At 42.4% G+C, this 8,955-nt stretch overlaps 1 protein-coding gene across 9 annotated transcripts in view; it reads right to left on the bottom strand.

The window, feature by feature from the left end:
* The window catches only part of Fam219a (family with sequence similarity 219 member A), a 99,420-nt gene that overhangs the window by 17,267 nt on the left and 73,198 nt on the right, over positions 1-8,955 (bottom strand). The gene's annotated exons all lie outside the window — the stretch shown is intronic.

Here is an 8,955-nt window from a genome sequence, read left to right as displayed (position 1 = left end):
TATTTTTAGTATTTGTATATATTTTAAAGCTTTATAAATCCTTCCCACACCCTTATAAACCTTTCCCATACTTTTAAAAACACTTCTAATGGTCCTAACCATTTTCTAAACTCATAAACCTATGCAATTTGAACATGCATATACTGTATGGCACTGCAAAATCCCATGACATAGCGAAAAATCTATGATAAATAATTTAGATTAATAGTTTTTGAAAAACCATGAAACACTGAGTCTGTGAAAGTCAAACCATGAAATAGTAAGGGACTACTCTACTAATCACTAAGACAGAAAATGCAGAAAAAGAGAAGATCAGATTAGTTCATTTTGAAGTACCTTTTGGACATTCCGATGATATGATTAGTGAATAATAGTTGAGGTTTGGAAACTCAGGAAAGAGGTATGGGCTGGTCATGATGCAAAGCACAAAGGAGAATAAGTTCTCCCAGAGAGAAAGAGTAGAGTGGAAGAGACAAACATCCAGGACCGTCATGTGCAACTTAGGAAATGAGAAGAGTGGGTAGGAGCAGAGAGTGAGTTTTAGGAATAGAACCAGAAAGCTGTAGTTTCAATGTGGGAGAATCAAGTGTTAAATACAAAAGATTGGTCCATAAGAATTTAGAAATAAAGAAGTGAAATAAAGTATAATTAAATATTTAAATAAATATTTGAATAAATTTTAGTTGAAAAGTAGGAAAGAACTCTGATTACAAGAGATTTTTTTTTTCTCTGAATGCCTTCAGGGCAGGTTTGGCTGGCTTGAGTTGTGGGGATCGAACTACAGCAACCTGAGCCTGACTGCTTTGTTAAAGCAGCCACTTAAAGAACTGAGCTAAGGGGCAGGCCCCCACAAGAGATTTTAATTAGTTAATTAATTTTTGGCTGGCTCAGGCTGCTTTAAGCGCAGGTGTGGTGTGGCATGTGGAGCTGGTGATCAAACCGCTGTCCCACAAGCCTGACTGGGTTTGCCCATGCAGGTGCTTAAGCAATGGAGCTAACTGGAAAGCCCCACAAGAGATTTTAAATAGAACAGTATATGAAGAAATAGAGACAATAAACACAGACTATTATTTTTACAGTGTGGCTCCTATTACAGGAGATGGTAAAAAAATGGTAATGGATGATAGCCAAAGTAAGTTTTAGAGTTCTAAGATTTCTTTAGAATTAGGGAACACATGACCACTGTCCAACATTAAGGAAAAGGAAGCTAGGTATACAGATGTTTGATGGAGCATTTTTTTTTTTCAGTACTGGGGGATTAAACTCGGGTCCTTGTGCATGCTAGGCAAGCTATAACCCCAGCCTTTTTTATTTTATTGAGATAGGGTCTTGTTAAGAGCCTAAGTTGTCTAGGGTGGCCTCACTTTGCAATTCTTCTGCCTCAACCTCCCTCAGATAACAGGCATGTATCACTGGGTCATGGTCCTTGAGGAGTCAAGAGCATATGGAACCAGAATTTTGGACCAAAGGAGTGAAACTCCTTACTGAAATGGAGGAGGAAAAGCAAGGATGTGTGGGATACAAATAACACGGAGGCAAAAAGGTGGACAGAAAGTAGAAAAGGAGGGTTGGTGTCTTTTTAAATAAGGAAGGAAGCGAATACTACGCTTTTGTGGAGGAGAAGAGGGGCACTTGGTAGTTAGCCAGAGTGGTAGGAGAGCATACTGGCCAGCTTTCAGCTACAACTCTCATTTCCACCTGCCCACTAGCCAGCCAAAAATGATGAAAGGTGCTCTCCGTGGTGCTGAATAATCCTGTCAGTGTTTTGTGGGCTGAATATGGATGATTCAGGGTACAGACACGGTTCAATTTTAGCTTCCCCACAGGGGAGTTAACCTTTCTTCACTTCCAAGTGCTAATTCTCAGGAAATTGAAATGGATTTAGAATGAGGTGTGAAGAAACAAACTGCTTATACAAACATTATCTAAAAGTTCTTCCCAGAGTACATATGCCTTTTTCTCTAGTTTTAGGGGAAGTTGGGAAAGAAAGTTTTGACTTGGGGAATGCTAAGTGGATGCCTCTGAAATAAAGTCATGGCTATACTTTGTTTAATCACCCTAAGTGAAATCAGGAAACAATGCAGATAGAAAGGCAGAAATAAGGAAGTGGTGTCAGGAAGGATAGTGCTGATAAGAAAATACAAAGCCAAGGGAGAGGGCAGGCTGAATAGCTCAGCAGATTAAAGTGCCTGCTTAGGCAGACACAGGGGCCAGGAGTTCGATCCCCTGACCTGTGGTGCCAGCCATGTCCCTGGGGTGCACTGAGAAGGTGATTGAGATCGGCGTGGTGGCATGCACCTATAATCCCAGCACTTGGGAAGTTGTAAACAGGAGGATCACTACGAGTCCGATCTATGCAGTGAGACCCTGTACCCTGTCCTAAACACACACACACACACACACACACACACACACACATCAAACAGGGGAGAGCTAGGGCTACTCTCTGACAGGTTAGTGCAGCAAATAGGGCTTCAAAGACCAGCTCTTTTTCTGTTGAAATTTGTCCAAATATTAGCTCAAAAACTACCCAAGACAGTGATTCTAGTTCAACATTATGCCTCTCTCCCAAAATATCTCTTGGGAGTGGGTGAAAAAATTGTGCTTAGACACTATTTTAAGGAGATAAATCCAAAAGATCTGGGAATGTAACTCAGTAGTAGAGCACTTGCCTAGCATGCATGAGGAGCAGGGTTCAATCTCCAGTTCCAGTTAGAAAGAGGGAGAGGAGAGAAAGAGGGGAAAAAAGGAGGAGGAAGGGAGAAAGTGGAAAGGAGAGAGGGAAAGAGGAGAGGTGGGTTTTGTTTGTCAGTTTAAATCTCCCTAGTCTTCCAGATTTTTCTTTAAGACTCAAGCCAAGTAAAGTCAACACACTGAATATCCACTCTTTCTATCTCTAGACTACATGCTTGTAGTAGAATACAGAGGAAAGCATTCTTTATGAATACCACACTTCTTTGGGGTAAAGCAAAACACACACACACACACACACACACACACACACACACACACACACGGAAGGATTCTCATGCTAGAGCTAAAGTCTGGGAACTGAGGCTGGTCCTGAGAAACACTGAAGATTTTCTGTCTCCTTAAACAAGTAGGATGGAATTATCTACCCAACATAAGCAGACCAAGCCTTAGGATGTTTATGGTATGTTATTGGTAGAACTGCAATGCACTGCTGATCCCAGCTCTAGTAATAATTGTAGAGATGACAAGTTTAATACATTTTCATATCATAAACTAATTCATGCTAAAACAGTCAAGATTTTAGTTTTATAATTTTGGAAAATTCCTTTGAACCTTCCATTGTGTACAAGATTTTTTTTTAAGTACTAGAGATGGAACTGAGGACCTTGTGCTTGCCAGGCAGGCACTTATGGCCCTGAGTTATCTCCCTGGCAAGACTTTTGTATACACTACAGTTAACAACATTCAGATTTCTCTTCTCTGGTAGCTGGTGAAGCTCCTATGCCATGGTCACAGGGATGGGCTCCAAGAACCATGCTGATTCTGTGGTCCCATCCTTTTGGATATATGCTGGCCTAAGCAGTCAAACAGTCTTCTCCCATACTGGGAAGTGTAACTAAGAGTAGATGTCAGGTTAAGACTGGATCTCTGGTCACAGGGAGAGAAGAAGAAAGCTGATGTTCAGAAGAGTTAGAGGAGTTTCTCTGGGTTTCAAGTTCTAGTTCTAGAGTCTGTCCTGCCTTTTCAAGGCATGACTCCATGCTGCCCTCTGTAAGACATTATAAGTAACCCTAAGCCAGATGTGGTGGTATAACACCTGTAAGCCCAGCATTCTAGGAGGCTGAGGCAGGAGAACTGCAAGTTCAAGTCCAGTCTAAGAAAATTAGTAAGAACCTATCTCCAATTCAAAAAATTTTATAAAGAGCTGGGGATATAGCTCAGTGTGAAGGCCCTAGGTTCAGTTACCAGTACCATCAAAACAAACAGGTAGATCCTGTACCAAATAAATAAATAAATAAATGTTTAAAAAATAAATAAAGTAGCATTTCCAAGTCCAAAAGCCTGAGTGTTCTAAAGATTTTTTTTTAAAGACAGGGTCTCACTGTGTAGTTCAGTTTGAATTCACTATATAGCCCAGGTTGGGTTTGAACTCACAGTGATCTTCTGCCTCAACTTCTTCAGTGCTTAGATTACAGGTGTGTGCTATCATTCTTGACATATATTGCAAACTGCTTTCCCAAAGGATTGTTCCAATTTATGATGCCCCCAGTCATGATTGAGGGAAAAGCAGGTTTTTAATATTTTATTTTCCACTGTGTGCTGGGAAATTTCACGCCATCACATCTATCCATCATCATCTAAGAGAGCTTTGCTCCAGTCCTCATTTACTTGGTTCCCTCTGGAGAATCTTCTATCAAAGAGCAAAATTTCCCTTGGGCATCACCTGCCAGACAGAATATCTGACTTGAAGCCAACAGCGAAAAACAAAAAAGGGAGGACTTTGCCATACTGCAGTGTGGGGAAGGGCTCCAAGTATAGCACAAGTACTTCCTAGGAGGTGGACCCCAGGTTTCAGCCAGTCCTCATCTGTGCCAAGAAATCACTTGTAGGAATCATGACTGAAATTTCAGAGCCAGGAAGAAAACATAGAGGTGTCAGACTAGGGCTTTCAGACTAGGGCTAAAAGAACTAACAAAACAATTCTGGAGTCATCCAAACAGGGGTGGCAGCTCCTGATCTTTTACCTAGTATTTAGTTTTCAGAAATTGTGGAAGACCACCACGATACTCTCTTCTGAAAAACAAAGCTCTTGCCACAACCTGTTCCTTACCTCTCCCTCATTCTATTTACTGAGATAGGTAAAGCTGGCAATATTGAAACAAATGTTCCTGGCAGTAAAGGTTCCAGCCTTGCATACATCAAAACTATCTGTGGTTGTTTAAGAAATTCAAATTAAAATAGCACTCAGGGCGGGGGGTATACTTCAGTGGCATAAGTGCCTGCCTGGCAAGCACAAAGTCCTGAGTTAGATTCCCATTACCCATACACATACCAAACAAACAAACAAACAAACAAACAAACAACCCACTGAGATTCATTCCATCTCACCCCCCCCCCCAAATGGCTATCCTCAAGAAGTCATAACAAATGCTGAAGGAACTATGGGGGAAAAGGAACATTTCTCCACTGTTGGTGGAAGTGTAGACTGGTACAACCACTATGGAAATCAATGTGGATTCCTCTAAAAACTACGATTGGAGGTCCCATTCAACCCAGCTATTCCTCTCCTGGGAATTTTTGCAGAACAACTGACAACATCATACCACAGCTATATATGTGCATCCATGTTTATAGCAGCACAATTTGCCATAGCTATATCTTGGAAACAACCCAAATGCCCATCAACTGAGGAATGGATAAAAAAGATGTGGTTTTTTTTATAATGGAGCATTACTCAGCTATAAAATGATAAACTTGAGGCTTTTATAGGTAAATGGATGCAACTAGAGACCATACTCATAAGTGAAATAAATCAGACCTGCACATGTAAACATTGTATTGTCTCCCTAGTGTAAGAAACTGAAAAAGTAAATAAAATCTTAAAGGTAAATAGATACTGTTAAAGGGAAAGAATATGTTCAAAGGGAAGAAACAATTGGGACAAAGGAAAGGAGAAAAGAAAGAGGAAAGGGAAAAAGAAATATTTATGTGCTGGGGAGATAGCAAAGTGGCATAAGTGCCTGCCTGGGCAAGTGCAAGGTCCCAAGTTCGATTCCTGGTAACACACACACACACACACACACACACACACACACACTGCATATACATAAGATAGCTTGGATAATTGTATTGCTGATTTCTACTGGTCAATTGAAAGAAGCAGTTAATGTTTAAATTTTTTTCTCTCTTTTTAAAGTTTTTACAATTTTTGACCAATTTTGCATGCTTATATCTGGTAATTTGAACACTTAATTTGAAGACAACAATACGTAATATAAAAACCATTGTGGAATTCCTATCATTTTGCTTAGTAAGATTCTGTATCATTTCTAATATTTTAAAAAATTATCTTAAAAAAAAAACTCTGTGTATTGCTAATTGGAGGCCTTCTCGCCTGGTATGACTACAAAGTTGCTTTTCCCTATGCACTCTGATGGGATTCCCACCCACCTCCCTGATTGATACCTATAAAAGCCATGAGCTTTTGGAGATGAGGCCTTTTGTTCTAGACAGAACACTGGGTCATCCCAGAGCTCCTCAACTGCAGAACTTTTTCTCTTTATCATTCTTTTGCATCTGTGTGCCATATTGCTTAGTGAGTTAGACCAACACCCTCATCAGGGATTTTGGGAAGAAAAAGCTATTCAGAAAATGATGATATAACTTTTAGTTGCTGCTGGTACAACTTCTCCCCTGCAAAAGAGCATTTATCCCACCTCACATCTGGGGAATTCCTTTTCCACTGAGCTGCACAATCATCCCATAAAGAAGGGAAAATAGGCACTAGTCTAGGTAGTTGAATGATGTTATGGTTTGTGTCTAGTTGTTCCCCCCCCCAAGCCTCATGCATTGAGGCAGGCTTCTAGAGTCTGTGATTAACTTGTGATCCAATGCTGTGATTATGGGTATGGATGCAGAGAGCATGAATACAATATAAGGAAAAGAGCCTTGCTAGCTGCTGCTCCTCCCCTTGATCTTTGCTGTTTTCCACTGTTATGAATGGCTGCTGTGTGTCATGTGTCACTGCTTTGGAGCCAGCTGAATATGGACTGAAACCTCCACTAACTGTGAGCTAAATAAATGTTTCCTTCCTTCATTTTGGGTGTCAGGTGTTTTGTCCCAGCAAGGAAAGAAAAGTTACTGAGACATCTGGGAAGAGTTTTGGTTAAGACAGCAATTCAGAGCACTGTAAGTGCAGTGGGTGGCTGTGCTGAAACAAATCTTGTGTCTCCAGCCATACCCAGGGCCTGTGGTCCCTCTCACTATCCTGCTTTGTACAGCAGGACAGTCTAGGCTGAAGGCCCCATGGAGGCTTAGGTCCAATTGGTGATGAAGAAGGTCAGAGAAAAGGAGAGACTAACTCTACAATGGCTTGCAGACCTCTTTGTAGTCAGCTTTCCATCACTATAACAAGATACCTGAGAAAATTAACTAGATGACTTTGGTAGGGAGTGCACAGAGAAACAAACTGTTAAGATCAGGGGAAGAAATAAAAAAGCAAAAAGGAAGGGAATGGGATCCCACAGTCACCATCACAGGCAGGCTCCCAGTGACCTAAGGACATCCCACAGGGTGCCATCTCTTAAAGGTTCCACTTACCTCCCAATAGCACCAACCTGGGGAGTGAAACTTTAACACTGGGACCTTTGAGGGTACTTACTCAAACCATGCAACTCCCCACCTGGGAATCTGGACAAAAAGTAGTGCATATGTGAGCCTCATGGGGTTAGAATACTAGGCTGAGGAGAGATTCTAGCCTAGTACAAGCTCAAGGCATGCTTTTCAGTGTGAAGCCAGCCAGGTCCAGTCATGCATCTCTCAAGGGAAACAATACTCAACTTCTGAGCTAGATGGTCCTGGGACCTCCCCAGGCTTGGCCTTTCCCTGCCTACCTGTCATTCCTGGCTGGTATAGTGACACTGGTAACTTAAGGTAACAAACTCATGCCCAAGGCATCCAAGGGCAGGGTGTGGAAGCAAAAAATAACCACCCTCCCAAAGACACTTCCTACAGCTCTGCATCCCACATGTCAGAGGATACCACCTCTGGAGTCCAGCTGCATGCCCCTGCCACAACCCCTACCCCAATGCAGCCTTAACCTCTCCTAGACAACTCTAATATACTGCATATCTCTGAACTCTTACTGACCCTATTTCTGTACCTCAAGGACAGTGCTTCTTAAAACCTAAATGTACCTGAAGATCACCTGGTTTTTGGTTAGGTGAAGATTCTGATTCAGTAAATCTAGAGTGGGGTCTGAGTGTCTGAATTTCACACTAGGTCCCAGGTGATATCTGTTACTCTGTGTAGTGGATTTCTAACTGGTGGTCAATTTATTACACTCAGATGAATTAAACTACCATGGTGCTGGGTGCAGGAGGCCCACCTGAGAGTTGTTGCCAGGAGCATGAAGGCAGAAAAGGAGAGGCTGCCAACACACTGTTAGTGATGCTGTTTGGAGAAGCTGTTGGGAGCTGCTAGTACTCTTGGGCTGTTCTGCTAGAGGACCTTGTCACACTGGCCTTCTGAATGAACTTTGAAGGAGCTTTGGTCCTCATCGTGAGCATCACTTCCTTGCTCTGGAGGGTAAGATGGTACACTGCTCAGCCTCATGAAGAAGCTGGTTGCATTGGCTTTCCTGATGGGAACTGGATTTCCTCATCTCTGGAGGATCATGGGACCTCACTGTTGCTGAGGATGGCTGTGGTACTTTTGGGGGAGCTCTGGTGCTTACCTAGAGCATTGCTTCTTAGCTCTAATTCAGATCACTCAGACTTCTAGAATAGATCCTCCATTCCACTGGCATAGACTTTCTAGCTTCCACCACTGACCTTTGGGCCTTTCTAGTACAGATCCCTGAAGCAGGCCTGTATGAGATTTTGTTGTAGGTTCTAGGCCTCTAGTTGGACTTTTGGAAGGCATTGTTATCAGCTCTAGGTTTTCATCTGGACTCATGCAGGATATTATGATCCAGGCCATCAGCTGGATTCTTTAGTGTTTGGTGTATGGATAGTTTTCCTGCACTTGTTGTATATAATTCTTTAGGTGATTCATTATAAAATAATATTATAAAATGTGTCCTGGAGTCCTAGCCCAGGTCCGGTGAGTGTGTGGAGAGCTTCCTGCTACCTGCGCCGGCGGGACCAGTCCCAGCCCAGGCGCAGCGTGGGCCAGACCCTCTCCCACCCCCTTGGGCCGCCCCCCACCACTCCGCCCTATCTGCCCCACCCCTCCCGCCGAGTAGGAGTTTCTGACCACTTC

Source organism: Octodon degus, unplaced genomic scaffold (assembly GCF_000260255.1).
Source record: "Octodon degus isolate 3935 unplaced genomic scaffold, OctDeg1.0 scaffold00045, whole genome shotgun sequence".
In the NCBI taxonomy this organism is placed as follows: domain Eukaryota; kingdom Metazoa; phylum Chordata; class Mammalia; order Rodentia; family Octodontidae; genus Octodon; species Octodon degus.
The sequence above is the reverse complement of the archived record's forward strand: the minus strand, read 5'-3'. Positions and strand labels throughout refer to the sequence as shown.